Genomic DNA, 13278 nt, shown 5'->3' on the forward strand with positions numbered 1-13278 from the left:
CGAGGTGGCCCACAGACTGCTGGGTCTGCAAGGGGACAGGAGGACATCCCTGTGGCCGCCCCTGGCCCCACAGCCTCCCCACCAGTGACCCCTGTTTGTGGGATGTTTTGACATGTAAAAGTGGGTGGGAAAGTTAAGAGAAAACTTGTGAATGTATAAGGGATGTTAGAATCTGTAATAAACTATTTGGATCGTTCACAAGCGGGCATTTGTCCCCAGTGGGAGCCACAGATCCATGCAGCAGCAGCAGCAAATTCCTTGCTGTAATCCTGAGATGTCACTGAGGATTGATTTAGAAAGGAAGGTAGAGTCTGTTTTTTAGTGAGCATTTTTTAGTGAGCATCCCTGTCACCACTGTGCTGTCAGGCTTTTGTTGCTGGTCACACACACAGGTGACAGGAGCTGGGCAAGGCATGGAGCAGAGCCCTTGGAAGCTGGCAGGCCTCTGGGTGTGCAGTTCAATCACTTGGGCTTGTCAAAACCTCATAGTTTACACTGAAACTGACATTGTGGCTGCAGCAAACATCAGGTCACAAGAATCACAGAATTGTAGGGGTTGGATGGGACCTCTGGTGATCATCAAGGTCCTCTAAGCCTAGCTGAGAACTGTCTTGCAGTAGATGGGCCAACCTGGACCAAGCATCAGTCACCACAATGAAATGTATTTCCTGGTAATTTGGGAATCATTGTATCTTAGGCTAATAAGCACTGTTATCTTTCTTCTCCACATTTAGGTACCCCATGACATAGTTACTGTGTCTTAAACAGAAATCACCCTCAAGATATCATCTAATTATCTTCTCATCATTCTGAAAATCTGTTTGGCATTACCAGTAATCTCATTACTACAACTACAACACTCATTAAACAAACAGACAATAAAAATATATGCAATGTAGCAATCAAATTGCACTGAAATCTCACAGTGAGTGATGGATAACTCTGAAGCAGACTGTCCTCATATATTATTTCCTGAGAAAGATCTAAATAGTTCAAGAAAACCTTGTTTCAGTCACAAGGTTCTCTTCTAGATCCTGGCTATATGACATGACTCCATCATCACTTAAAGGTGTGGCAAGGACCAGAAATAGTCAGAGCCTTCCTGTGGGAGTGGGGAGATTTCTCAGCAGGGATGACATTGCTGGAATCTCATGGCACACACTGGTCCCTGTGCAGGCCCTGGGGGATGCTGGAGACATGACAAAGCTGAGCAGTGTGACAGTGATCCAGCATCTCCTGGGCTCATCCCCTGCTTCTGCCTGACATCCTGAATGGTCTTGCTTAGGATTGGGAAGCCATCATTTTCTTCTTGACAGGCAGCAGCTCCTGGTGCTGCACTGAGAAAAGCAAAACCACAGAGGCATTCTGAGCCACGCATGTTTAAAAGATGGGAAGCCTGATCCTTAGCTGCTGGATGTAAATGGAAATACATTCGTGACGAGCAGACAGGCAGGTTTTCAAGCTGTTGTTGACTGCCATCTGTGCCCGGTTATACTTAGCTCTATTACACCTGGACAGAGCCACTTGAACATGTATCAAAACAATTCCTGTCCTTAGCTTTGATCCACACTGTCTGATCCAACAGCACACCATCTTTTGTCTCACTGGTAAAATAAATGCTGACAAATTTAAGGTATTTTCTTTATTTCTTCTGTAGATGCATGACAACGTATTTGGAGCTTTTTATGGGTACATTGCACACCTGATAGAACCACTTTTGACAGCTTCCTCTCTAGGTGTATAAAAAACATCCATACTCATGTTGACTTTTTTTATTGATTTCACTCCTATATTTAATGCCCATTTTGGCCAGGAAATTTTTTCCTGAGTATCACAGATGACCCTGTGAACTCTTTGGCACACTCAGTGAAATGGCTAAAACAGTAATCCACCTCTTGAAGTAAAGTGGGTCCCATAAAATGAACAAGGAAGTTGTAAGTTATGTGTGTGTGTACGTGCAAATTGCCACGTGGGAGAGAGCCAAGGCAGAGAGGTGCTGCATTTAGTATGAATTCAGGAGAAGTTACTAGTTATTGCCTTTTTGTGCTGGCCCAGCAACTTTCTGCTCTGTATTCATCCAAATAATTGAAATCCCTTTATTTTTTAAAATGCAAGTATGCATGTACTTATATAATTCAGTATTACTGTTGCAAATAGAAATATATACGGGACCAGTTAAATTCTTCAATAAAGTGGGCAAAGGAGCAACACTGGAAGAGTCTTTAGAAACACAGAACTTCCCAAATGCATAAAGAAAGAATAAAATGGGAATTTGGAAGATAATATCCTATCCCTGTTGGCATAAGTGCCTGTAAATCTTGTCCCTTCTCCATTCAAGTTCCATGACCCTCCTCTGGGCAAACATGCTTATGAACATTTTCCTACGAAGATTATATTTGGAGCCAGTTTTAGGAGAAACTATGGGGGTGCCAGACCACAAAGGTTATTACTGTATTCTTAGAGAGCAGGGTGAGACTTCCAGTGTGTGAGAAGCAATAAGACATCAGAGATTTCCCTATTAATCACATCTTGTGCTGCATATTTCCAGTGTTAATTCTGCAGTGATGCCTGAGCTCAGTCATGAAACATACACAATACACACATTATATACATATATATATAGAGAGAGAGAAAGTGCCCCTGGTTTAGTGTTTGCTGCATAGTTAAGAATGATCTGCCACACTGGCTCCCCAGAAAGCACCGTTTGCAGGAAATCTCCTTCTAGCCCGTCTTCTGCATAGATGCACAAGGAATCAGGGACAGAGGGACCTTGTGATTTCTTGGTATGGTCTGCAGCTTTAGAAATGACCCATGAGAAACGGGAAATTAGTGACATGGTTCCTCCGCCTTCCTCTTGGTGGAGTGGAACATGAGCAGCAGGCCTTGGCAACGGGGTTTGCCCTCAACCTCCTCTGATCCCTTTGAGCAAAAGGAGAGTGCTTTCCGAGCTGGCAAGAGTGGACGTGACAGCAAAGGAGAAATGAGAGGAAGAATAAAGGGCTGCACACAGAGGTGATACCCTTCAGGGTAAAGCTTGCTAGCTTAGGACTTCCCTTGTTTGTGTCTGGGTGTGGAAAGCAGCAAGGCAATAAAGGGCTTTTTATTTAAGGTGCTGGCACTTCAGGAGAAAATGAGAAGAGATGTGCTAAAAGCAAAATACATGGCTTTTCATCTTTCTGTCTTCTCTCCCTTAAATTTTACAGCCTGAACTTGCTCAGTTTAAGCTCCTGTCAGTACAGGTCTGACAGGGAGCCACCAGCCAGCCCCAGGCAGGTTGGGAACGATTCGAGGCCCAGCAGGATGGATACACTGGGGCTGCCTGGGTCTGCTCCCTGCACCTCAGGCCTCAAGCCCACCTCACGCCTCCTGCACTGCCCTTGCCCAACCTGCAAGCCTCCAGGCTGCAGAGGGGCATGGTGTTTGTGGTTGGGGAAAATCTGTTTGTTGTTACCGGCAAAATGGTGAAAAGGTGCTGCAATCATCAGGACTCAGGCCCATGGCAGAGGCTGAGGGGATGAGGCAGCTTGATGGCCTTTGGCGAGGATAGCAGTGGCAGAGGTGCAGAGCTGCTGCCACCTGTGTTCACTGACCTCACTGGGCCTCCCAGGAGAGTGTGCATCTTCGTGGAAAAAAGCTGAGCTCAGAACATGTATTTTTAGCCAGGTTTCCTAAGGAAATGAAGAGTCTGTCGCTTCCCGTCTACCCATCTGTCCCCATCAACCTTTGAATCTGCTGGCGATTTGAAAGCGAGTTTGATGAAGCGTTGGAAGTCTGAAATCTCTAATTGTGAAAATGGGGAGCTGAGAAGAGATGAGGAATGCACAGTGATGCGCAAACACCCTCTGAGAGAGGAACAGATGGGAGGACTCTGCTGTGACCCTGGTTTGGAAGCCCCTCATCAGACCCTGCAAAAGGTGTTTCTTTAGACAACGCCCAAAGGGAATGAGCTTAGCTAAATGAAGCAGAAACTGTGGCATAAAACTGAAATATATGGTTTTGTTCAGTGTGTGGAACAACTTGTTTCACCCTCAGCCTCCTTTTCTCTGACAAGCGTGCAGGACTCTTGTTCTTACATGACAGAAAAGGAGGAAATCTGCCTTGCTGTGAAGATGGAAATGCTTTATCTACCACCCTTTTGTGCATGTGTGCCTGCATGTGTGCATGCGTGAACACTCACTTGAACCTTATTTAGCTATCAGAAAGCACTGATGTGCTTAGCAGCTTTTTGCACATAGTGGCTTGAAAAGCATACAGCCAACGCCATATGCCTACTAGTGCTACAAAGGCTTTGCCTGTGTGGTTTATTCCCTTTTCTCACCTTTTGACTGTCTGCTTTTCCAAATGGCATGCTCCTTATGGCAGGGTCTCTTTCTCCCTCTCTGTCTGAAGTGTTCCTGGCATATATTTTGAGCGTTACTTTGACTAGTTATCAAAAGCCAAAGCCAAAGAACTCTCATGCCTCCACTTCTCCCATTCATTACCATCCACAGTTTGACTGAAATAGCTCTCTGCAGGGAGATGGGGGTTCAGATGATGGCCCCAAGCTTAGCCACAGCCTGTGGTGTCTCTCTGAATGTTTCTGCTGGCAGTACAGATGTCCTGCCGCTGGGCATGCCCTCGGGCATCAGCTCATCTCCTGGCACTGAGCTGAGCTCTTCCAGACTGCTGTCAGGATGGCTGCTGCCTTCACTCTGCATAGGCAGCTGCATGTAGGATCTTTGCTACCAGGAGTGTGCACTTTGAATTGCAGGTATGAGAAGACCAGGAGGTGGTCTGAGGATGGAAAAGAATATCAAAGAATTAAACAGTCTAGGGAAAAGCGTGGTTCTTACAGGGAAACAGCCTTTGCTAGTCCCCAACAGACATGAGGCAGTGTTTGGTGTGGGCTAACAGGCTGACAGCATTACAGCTGAGCTGCTGCAGCTCTTCCACTTCCACCTGGTGCAAATGAACAAAATCGTACTTCCCCTGGGCAGGGAGGGAGCGAGAATTTTAGTAAATGTGGCTTGTTAGGTGGTCTGGGTTTGGTTTCTGCAGGAAAAGAACTCAGCCTTGACTCTTTAGAAGGTCCCTTGGGAGAAGCCTGATATTGTAATAGGATTAAGTGTTGAACTATGAAAGTATTTAATACCAGCATCCTCCCCCCATACAGCCCCAACCTGCTGCAGCTATCATTTGCCCCTGACAAGAAAGGTCATCATGGGATCATCCCTCCGGCGAAAGAGGGCAGTTGTGTTTCTGCTGGGGAATCCTTGCCCCTGCCCGGACACAAGGCATTAGCATTCCCTCCTAAACCAGTGGTGACTTCCAGTGATGGAAGGTGATGGAGGAAATGGCACTGATTCAGAGGCAGAGTCAAATCACAAGGGATCAGAGCTGCAGCTCCACATCTCACATCATGGGCTGGGGAGTGCAGGTGCCTGTGCAGCCAGAGGGGAGCATCTATATGTGTCAGCCTCAGCCCTGGAGCTCCCAATAGAGCCAGCTTACCAAGGGCACAGCAGGGCCCACAGGTAGCTTGTGTGATGCTGAGAAAGATATTTAATTCTCTTCCTGCATCCTTTCCTCAGCAGTGAGGCTAATGAGTCTTCCCTTCTCTTTATCTGTTTGCTTTGCATACAAGCCTTGCAGGCTCTGGCACGTCCCAGACACTACAGGGATCCACAGCGCACTGGGGGCTAAAATTCAATCTTTGCATGGCTACTGCAAATCTGTTGTTTTACGAATCTTCCCAAAAGTCAGGCCTTTGCACAACAGCACCTCCAGCTCACCCTTCAAGGAGCAGCTGGCTCCTTCCTCTCACATTCTTCCTTACCCTTCCTCAAAAAGCACTGAGCAGCTGAGCCCCATGCCCCTGTGGCTGCACTGCTGGAGTTTTCCCTGCTGCTGGAGGAGAGGGCACCTGCTTTCCCCTTGGCTGAAAAGACAGCTTTGCAGGCTTCCATTTTTAGCACCAATGAATCACATTGCCTCTGCTGATGGCAGAGAAGGAAGACCTGAGCAGCCCTTATCACTGCTGTTTGCTTCTGATCAGAGAGGTTTCACCGAGTCGTGCTCAGACCTAATCCGTGCCTGGGGTTTAATACTGCACTGTGCTGACCAAGCTGCTGCACAACCTTAGCTCGCTTCATTTGCCCTGAGAGAGTGCCAGTTTCAAACTCACTGGCGAGCTCTTTCCCCTTGCCTCTCTGTTTAGCCCCACAGGATTTACTCACAGGAGCAGGCAGGTGGCAAGTCTCCTTCATTCATGCTCCATTCTGTTTCCTGTTGCAGCTGACATCTGAGACAGGACCTCTTCGGTGGCAGGAAGGATTCCATCCTATGAAATGCAAAACCCATTCACCTCAGGAAGAGCTACGAGATAGGAAATTGTGGGCCCCCAGCTCCTCATTTCTCTCCATCCTTCAGCTGGGGCAGTGAGGTGTGACGTGTCTGTCCCCACTCCTGACACAGCAGACAGTCTCTTAAAACACACAACATGAGTTTTTTATTTGTTTAATCAGTTTACATTCCACAATTGACAGTTTACTTATTTATTTCTTATTTTTCCATGAACAGGCTGTTTAGTTAGTTACCAGACAGGACTGTAATTGATGGAAATACAGTGTTCTTCACCAACTTGGATAGGAACAAAACCAACCAAACAAAATCAAAAGGAAAACTGTAAGATGTAGCCAGTTTTTTTGACAAAGTCCTGTGACGCCTTCTGCAACTTTTGCCATTCTGAAGTCACAGGGGTTTCTTAGTTCCCCATGTTAGTTCCCTGATCTCAACTCTGTCATAAAATTATCGTCCAGGGCCGTGGTCCTGCAAACATCAATGCACATACTCAAATGCCCGTGTGTCTGCAGATTAGCACCTTGGATTATAATGAAGCAAGAAGTTCGGGTTTGTGTCATATTTAAACAACTTCTGTTCACCTCTTCTGCAGTAATTTACAGGAAGTAATGAAACAAATACATTTGATATGATGGAGCATCACTTGTGAAATTAGCCAACACATTCACGCCGTCCCGGAATGACCTAGTGCAGTGGTCATTCATTGTTATTTTTTGTTAGCACCAATGGCTACAGGAGCCACTTTGCTTCTTGCAGCAGTGCAGAAGTAAAACCCTTGCAGTACATCCCACCCTTGACTACTCCTGACAACTGGATGTTGCCATCCCAAATTCATTAAACTCTTCCTTTATTGGCTAAAAAAGTGCTCCTCTTGGCTGAGCTACCTCATTCATACTTCAGATGTCCTTGACAATGCCTGAAGCATAATCAGAAATTAACACATTTCTGGATTTTCAAAATACCCTAAAGTTTAGTATATTTTAATATAATTCCCAGCCTAGCAAAGCAATTAGGCATGTGCCTAGCTTTAAGCATGGTGACAACATCGTTAATGGGACATTCATGCTTGAAATTAGGCAAGTGCTTACGTGCTTTGTGGGATCAAAGCTTTGTAGCAGCACTCTGATGAAGGCAGGAACTCCTGAATGTCCTCATCCTGGCTTTCACCTTTGAAGCCACTGCAGATTTGGACAAACCAGCAGCAGTCTGGATGCTGGAAGGTGCTGAAAACAAGAGGCTCTTCTTGCAGCTAGTGGAAGTTGTGAGGGGCACCAAACTGCTATAAACAGTTTTTTGTTTGGTTTCCTGTTTCTAAAATGGCTACAATACTGACCTGCCTCTGGCAGGTCTGATACGACTCGCATTTGCAACATTTTCTGAAGAGAAAATGGGCTAGGAAAATGAAACATATCGATGCATTTCTCTGAACATGCCTGAGCTGTGTGGCATTCTAGGCCTTTTCCAATCTAGCTTTGATATGCATGTGCTGCACTTAGAAGAAGCATAAACATCTGGCCAAGATGCATTCTCATGACAAATGCCTTGTACCAGTCGTATCATTTTACTTGGGAATACCCTAGAGAAGTGGTAGGCATTTCAGTGAATTATTGTGCTAAGCTTCCCAAACTGTCAGTTAGAGAAAGTGGTGACTGCAACTTTGGTCATCACTGAACGGTGGAAGTCTTATGGGACTTGTTTCATTTCCTTTCAGCAAAAAGATGTTTTTCCTTAAGGAACAGGGAACTGGCAAGGGAGTTATGGAAGGGGAACTCTCCAAAAATGTTTGCCTAGTGTGGTAAACGATAGCTAGGGTGAGTATTACTTGTGGCAGAAGAAATTCCAGATGTCTGCATGAGGTGCACCAGCTGTGGATGAGAAAGTACAACGAGCCTGGTTTCTCACTGACCCCTGTCTCCATGGCTGTATGTATTTGCTGCAGGACTGCATGATGCCACAAGTGTGAGACTGTGAGAAGTCAGACCCAACAGGCTTAAAATGGCAGCATGAGCCGTGAGGGACGTGGTGGGCACCGACAAGGCAAGGTGACACATCAGCCTTCCCAAGTGAGTCATACGTGCTGTGCCCATTCTCCTGCCTGCCTCCGGGATCTGTTTGGTGCCAAGACCTGGCTGCTGTCCCACACGAGGCTGTATACTCACTCCCTGCTGCGGAATCACAGGAGCAGTTATGGCTTTCGTTAGGAGGGGACACAGCTTTTTAAAGAGAAAGTGGAACATTCTCCAAGAAGATAATCCAAATGCAGCATGAAGAATGCAGCACGGAGGACAGTGCACATGTCTGCATGCACACGGCTGTTGTAAAGAACTGGGACAGGATTACCTCACAGAGCTTCCCTCCCATGTGATGTTGCATAGAGATTTTATCACCTTTTAACAAGAGGTTGCCCTTGGTAGTTAACTTCTGAGAAGTCTGCAAAACCACTGCGGGACACAGTGAGCAACATTTACATCTACAGCAACATCTGAGTCCCATATCCCAGGACCGTCCCCATCCTTCTCACAGAGAGAGGGAATGGGAGAGGACAAAGATGATATTTTAGGTTGTGCAGCAAATGATCCTGAATCCTTATGTTTGATTTATTTGCAAGCTCCTCCCCATTTCCAGAGTTCACTCTTATAGCCTTTATTTCTTTTTCACAGACATCTCAAATAACAAAACAGTCACATATGCAAGAGTCAGTTCGGAATGGGATTTAGAGATAAACATCTTTACAGAAAGCATCTCTATATTCTCACACAGAGAGAGGAAAAGGGAGAGAGATATACACATCTGAGTCCTTAAAAAAGGGGAAGGGACAACAGGAGAGGAATGTCAGAATGAAACAGTACAGACCAGACAAGAAAGTACTGTGCTGGAAAATAACTTTTGATCCCTTGAACTCAGCTTTCTCTTCCATTTTCTTGCCAGATTTTCCCTAAGTACTGACACACTGTATTAAATATTTACTGTATAGGTTCCTACAGGCCATCTGAAGTCCTTCTTACCATAACCTTGACAGTATTTCTAAAAATAAAGTTGTTCTGAGAGATGGGCAAGGATTGACAAGTCCCTGACTTAAATCTCGCTGTGGAAATAAATAAATAGCAGTGACCATCTGTTGCCACTGCAGCCAAAGTTTACCTAGCCCTGGAGTTTTCAGGAATTGGTTTGATTCCTCTACTCCTAGGTCTGTGTTTGCTTTGATCGGGTAAAACATGGGAATATACAAGTGCTTCAGATTTCTTAGACTGGATTAATTTGCTGGTTCTCCCAGACCAGCTTGGTTTCAATACCTGATTTCAGCTCTAAGAGGCTCTCACCATGAGATGGAGACATGTGTTCAGCCTTGCCATAGCAGTTTTCTCCATAATACAGTCACAGTTCATTCTCTTGTTGAGTCCCTAGTCCCATTTTTTTTTGAGGACAACGATAATCCCAACAATAAGGGATGAAATTGCAATCTCTTTAATCTTCATGTAAGCTGTTTGTAAAGCAGTTATTAACATTGAAAAAAACAAATAGGAAATTACCCAAACTGTACCTTGGAGGGGAATTTTTTGATTCTTAGTAGCAGCTAGATGACATTTTCCAGGCCAGTATGGAGATAAAGAGCAAGAAAGTAACCTTGGAACACTTCAGCACTTCAAACTTTTAGAATGTCAATTCACTCACTAAACTCCTTCAGCAATGCTCAAGACTGGCAGAGAATGGTGAAGAGTTCAGGCCAAAGACCTCTGAAATTCAGCACTGGGGCCATCCAAGTGATCTGTGATTGGAGACCACCATTAAGAACCCACCTTAAATGCAATTTTTCAGTAACTGGGGCAATCCCTGTGCTTTGCTTTGTGTTGCAATTTGAGGAGAGGAAGACTGCTGTGAACCTCTCCTTTTGCTCCAGCAGTCTTCTACATTTAACACCTGCATGTTGTGTGGTAGGTACAGGGCCACAACGGATCTCTGTATGGATACTATTTTGCACAAGGTGACTGAGTCTTCCCATTAAGATTTAAGAACTTTTAGGATCTTGGAACCACCCAAGATAGGTGAGTAGTCAGTCCATGGAGGGAGCTCCTAAAGCTGAGTTAGAGCTCAGCTTTACTGAGTCACTGCTAAGAATCATATAGTTCATTAGCTATACAAGAAACCAAGGCAAATGAGCCTGCTAACACCAACAGCTCAGTTAAGTGCCCGAGGTTAATGGGGATGAATCAAGATTAGAAAATCCAGGCCTTTGTGTAGCTGTGTAGCTTGACTTCACACACAGAGAAACCCCTCACAGTCATACTTAGTACAGAAAAGCATCTGTCCAAAGGGCTTCTGGGTAAAGGGTAAGTGCGTTGATGCAGACAGCTAAGGTGGAACTGAAATTCTATCATGGCATTTTCAGTCCATTTCTCTTCCTTAGAGAAGCCCTTGAGATCCAGTCCTGCAACTGGATGTACATGTGTGGGTGTGTGTGCCACTGACTGGTGCAGTGGCAGAACTGAGATCTTCCTGGGAAATATTTGATTTGCTTAGATTTGTTTGGATTTAAATCTGAGATACATGAGGATTGCGGAAAAGAAACAGTCCTCTGCCTGAAATTCTGTACACTGTCCTCAGCTTATTTCAGGCAATCACAATTCTATGGCCATTTTTCATAAATTTACAAATATATATACATATGTATACATATATACACGTATATGTGTATCAGCCTCTAGGCTACATTTACCACTGCATTGTTCCAGCCACATACAAGTATAATGGTTGGTTATTTTTACGAAAAATAAAATAAAATTTTATAAATTTGAAGAAACTTAGTGGTGGCTGTCACCACGTCTATGCAAAAGCCTCTGGAGTGAGCTGACATGAATACAGGCCTGCCTTGCCTAAGTTCCCCCACCACATATACACATAAACAGAACAATTAAGGCTGGAAAAGAGCACTAAGACCATCTATCCCAACCATCAGCCCGTCCTCACTATGCCCACTGACCACGTCCCTCAGTGCTACATCTTCCCTTTTCCTAAATGCCTCCATTGATGATGACTAATGGGAGGACCCTGTTTTACAGCTTTAATGAAGTAAATTTCCCATTGATTCTACTGACCTGTAATCAAGGGAAATTTCGCTTCAGAAGAAACTGAAAGTTTAAGCCTATTTTAGGTACAGTTTACAGCTTTGAAGGTTGCAACCTCCGCCAAAATGCTTTAAAGTAATTAAAGGTACTGCAGAAATGCATCTTAAAATGTCCCCAAATATGTTTTATTTTATTTTACTTTATTTTATTTTATTTTATTTTATTTTATTTTATTTTATTTTATTTTATTTTATTTTATTTTATTTTATTTTATTTTATTTTATTTTTTATGTGTGTAAGTAGAGGGAATTCTGTCCTGCAGAAGATCAAACAACAAATACACAAACATAAACATATTTACCGATGGAAATTGCCAAGTAAAAATAGTAACAGTTTAAATTAGATGTCTGTGATTGTTATTAGTGCCCAGGAATTATAAATAATTCAGTGCCTTCTTGCAGAATAGTCTGAGGCTGCAATTCTATTTAGTTTTGATTACCTGGATTTTTTTTTCCTATGATCTATGTTGTTAAAGGAAAACCCTTCATAAAAGTGTAGTCTTATGCTCTATAGCCAGATGAAAACTATTCTTCAGATACAACTTCACAAGCACTTAAGCAAATGAGGAGCATGCATGTCTTTTAAAAATGATGCTGACACCAAGAACATTCAGTGTTTTACTCAGAAGCTGTGCTGCTTCTGCTCAAATGGCCCTGGGAGGCTGAGTCCCATCTGACCGACTCCCCTTGGTGTCAACATTGCTTTGAAACCAGAGCTAAACCCTGAGGTCACGCTGCTTTTTGAAGACTTGACTCTATCAGGATCTCTGTTACTGTTTGGGAAGTTCTGACCAGTTGGCAAAAAAACAAGGCTGCTAGAAAGGAATTGCTTTTGCAGCGCTATTCCTGTGCCACGCTGCCTCAGGTGGGACGCAGAGCTGCAGTTTTACAGAAACACCTTGTAAGTAAAGGCTGCAAGAAGCTATCTGTGAATACCAAGGCTCTCCTGAAGGGCTTTCAATTTTTTTCCTTTAGCCTTACTCCCTCAAAAAGCACATCCCCTCTGTACCACACATGAGTGGTTACTATTGGGGTCTGTACCATTAGAAAGTAGTGAGGACTTGTGGCCACAAGTGTTTTCAGAGGTAGTACTGCCAGCTCAAGACTGGCTGGATGCAGAAATAGGCCTGCAGAAATGCCATATTTAAGAGCACCAATAGTCAGTTCTGGAGCCTTGCAGTATTGTTTTAGGATGTTACTGTTCTGAGCTGCTGCCTGCCCCCCATTTTTCTGGATATATCTGTCTACAGGCAGAGCAGGCAGAAAGAAACATGTATCTGTGTCTCAGCTGCTTCCTTTCCCTGCACCTCTGGGATTAGAGCAACACTAGCAGCTCTTCTCTAAATATTCAAATACTTTCTAGTGGCAAGTATCCAATTCACACCAGCTCTGTTCTGACACCTCACTTCTTATCAGCAGATATTTTACGTGTCGTCTGCATACACAACCTAACACAGATGCAGATGACACCTGCTGGACAGCATTGCAACTCCTGAGCTAAGTACAAAAGAATAGAAAACGAACTAAGGTGTTGCATTTTTCTATGTAATTCCTCTGCATATAATGCACATATTTACAGGTTACCCGAATCTACTGGGATATGAATGACTGTGTGTGGCTAAGGGAGGAGGGGAGCGAGGGTCTTCACACATACACACTCTCACCTAGAAAACTTTTGAAGGTGTTTTCTGCCACTCTGCAGGAGAGTTAATCAGTAAAAGAAAGACATAAAAGCATAGTCCAGGCAGGGATTGACAGCTCAGGCTCCTGATGCTGTGGGTGTCATTGCATTGTCCTCACGTAACTCAACCAATGCC

Source organism: Cyrtonyx montezumae, unplaced genomic scaffold, assembly GCF_038088225.1.
Source record: "Cyrtonyx montezumae isolate F1298 unplaced genomic scaffold, pur_monq_1.0 scaffold_3, whole genome shotgun sequence".
Taxonomy (NCBI): Eukaryota; Metazoa; Chordata; class Aves; order Galliformes; family Odontophoridae; genus Cyrtonyx; species Cyrtonyx montezumae.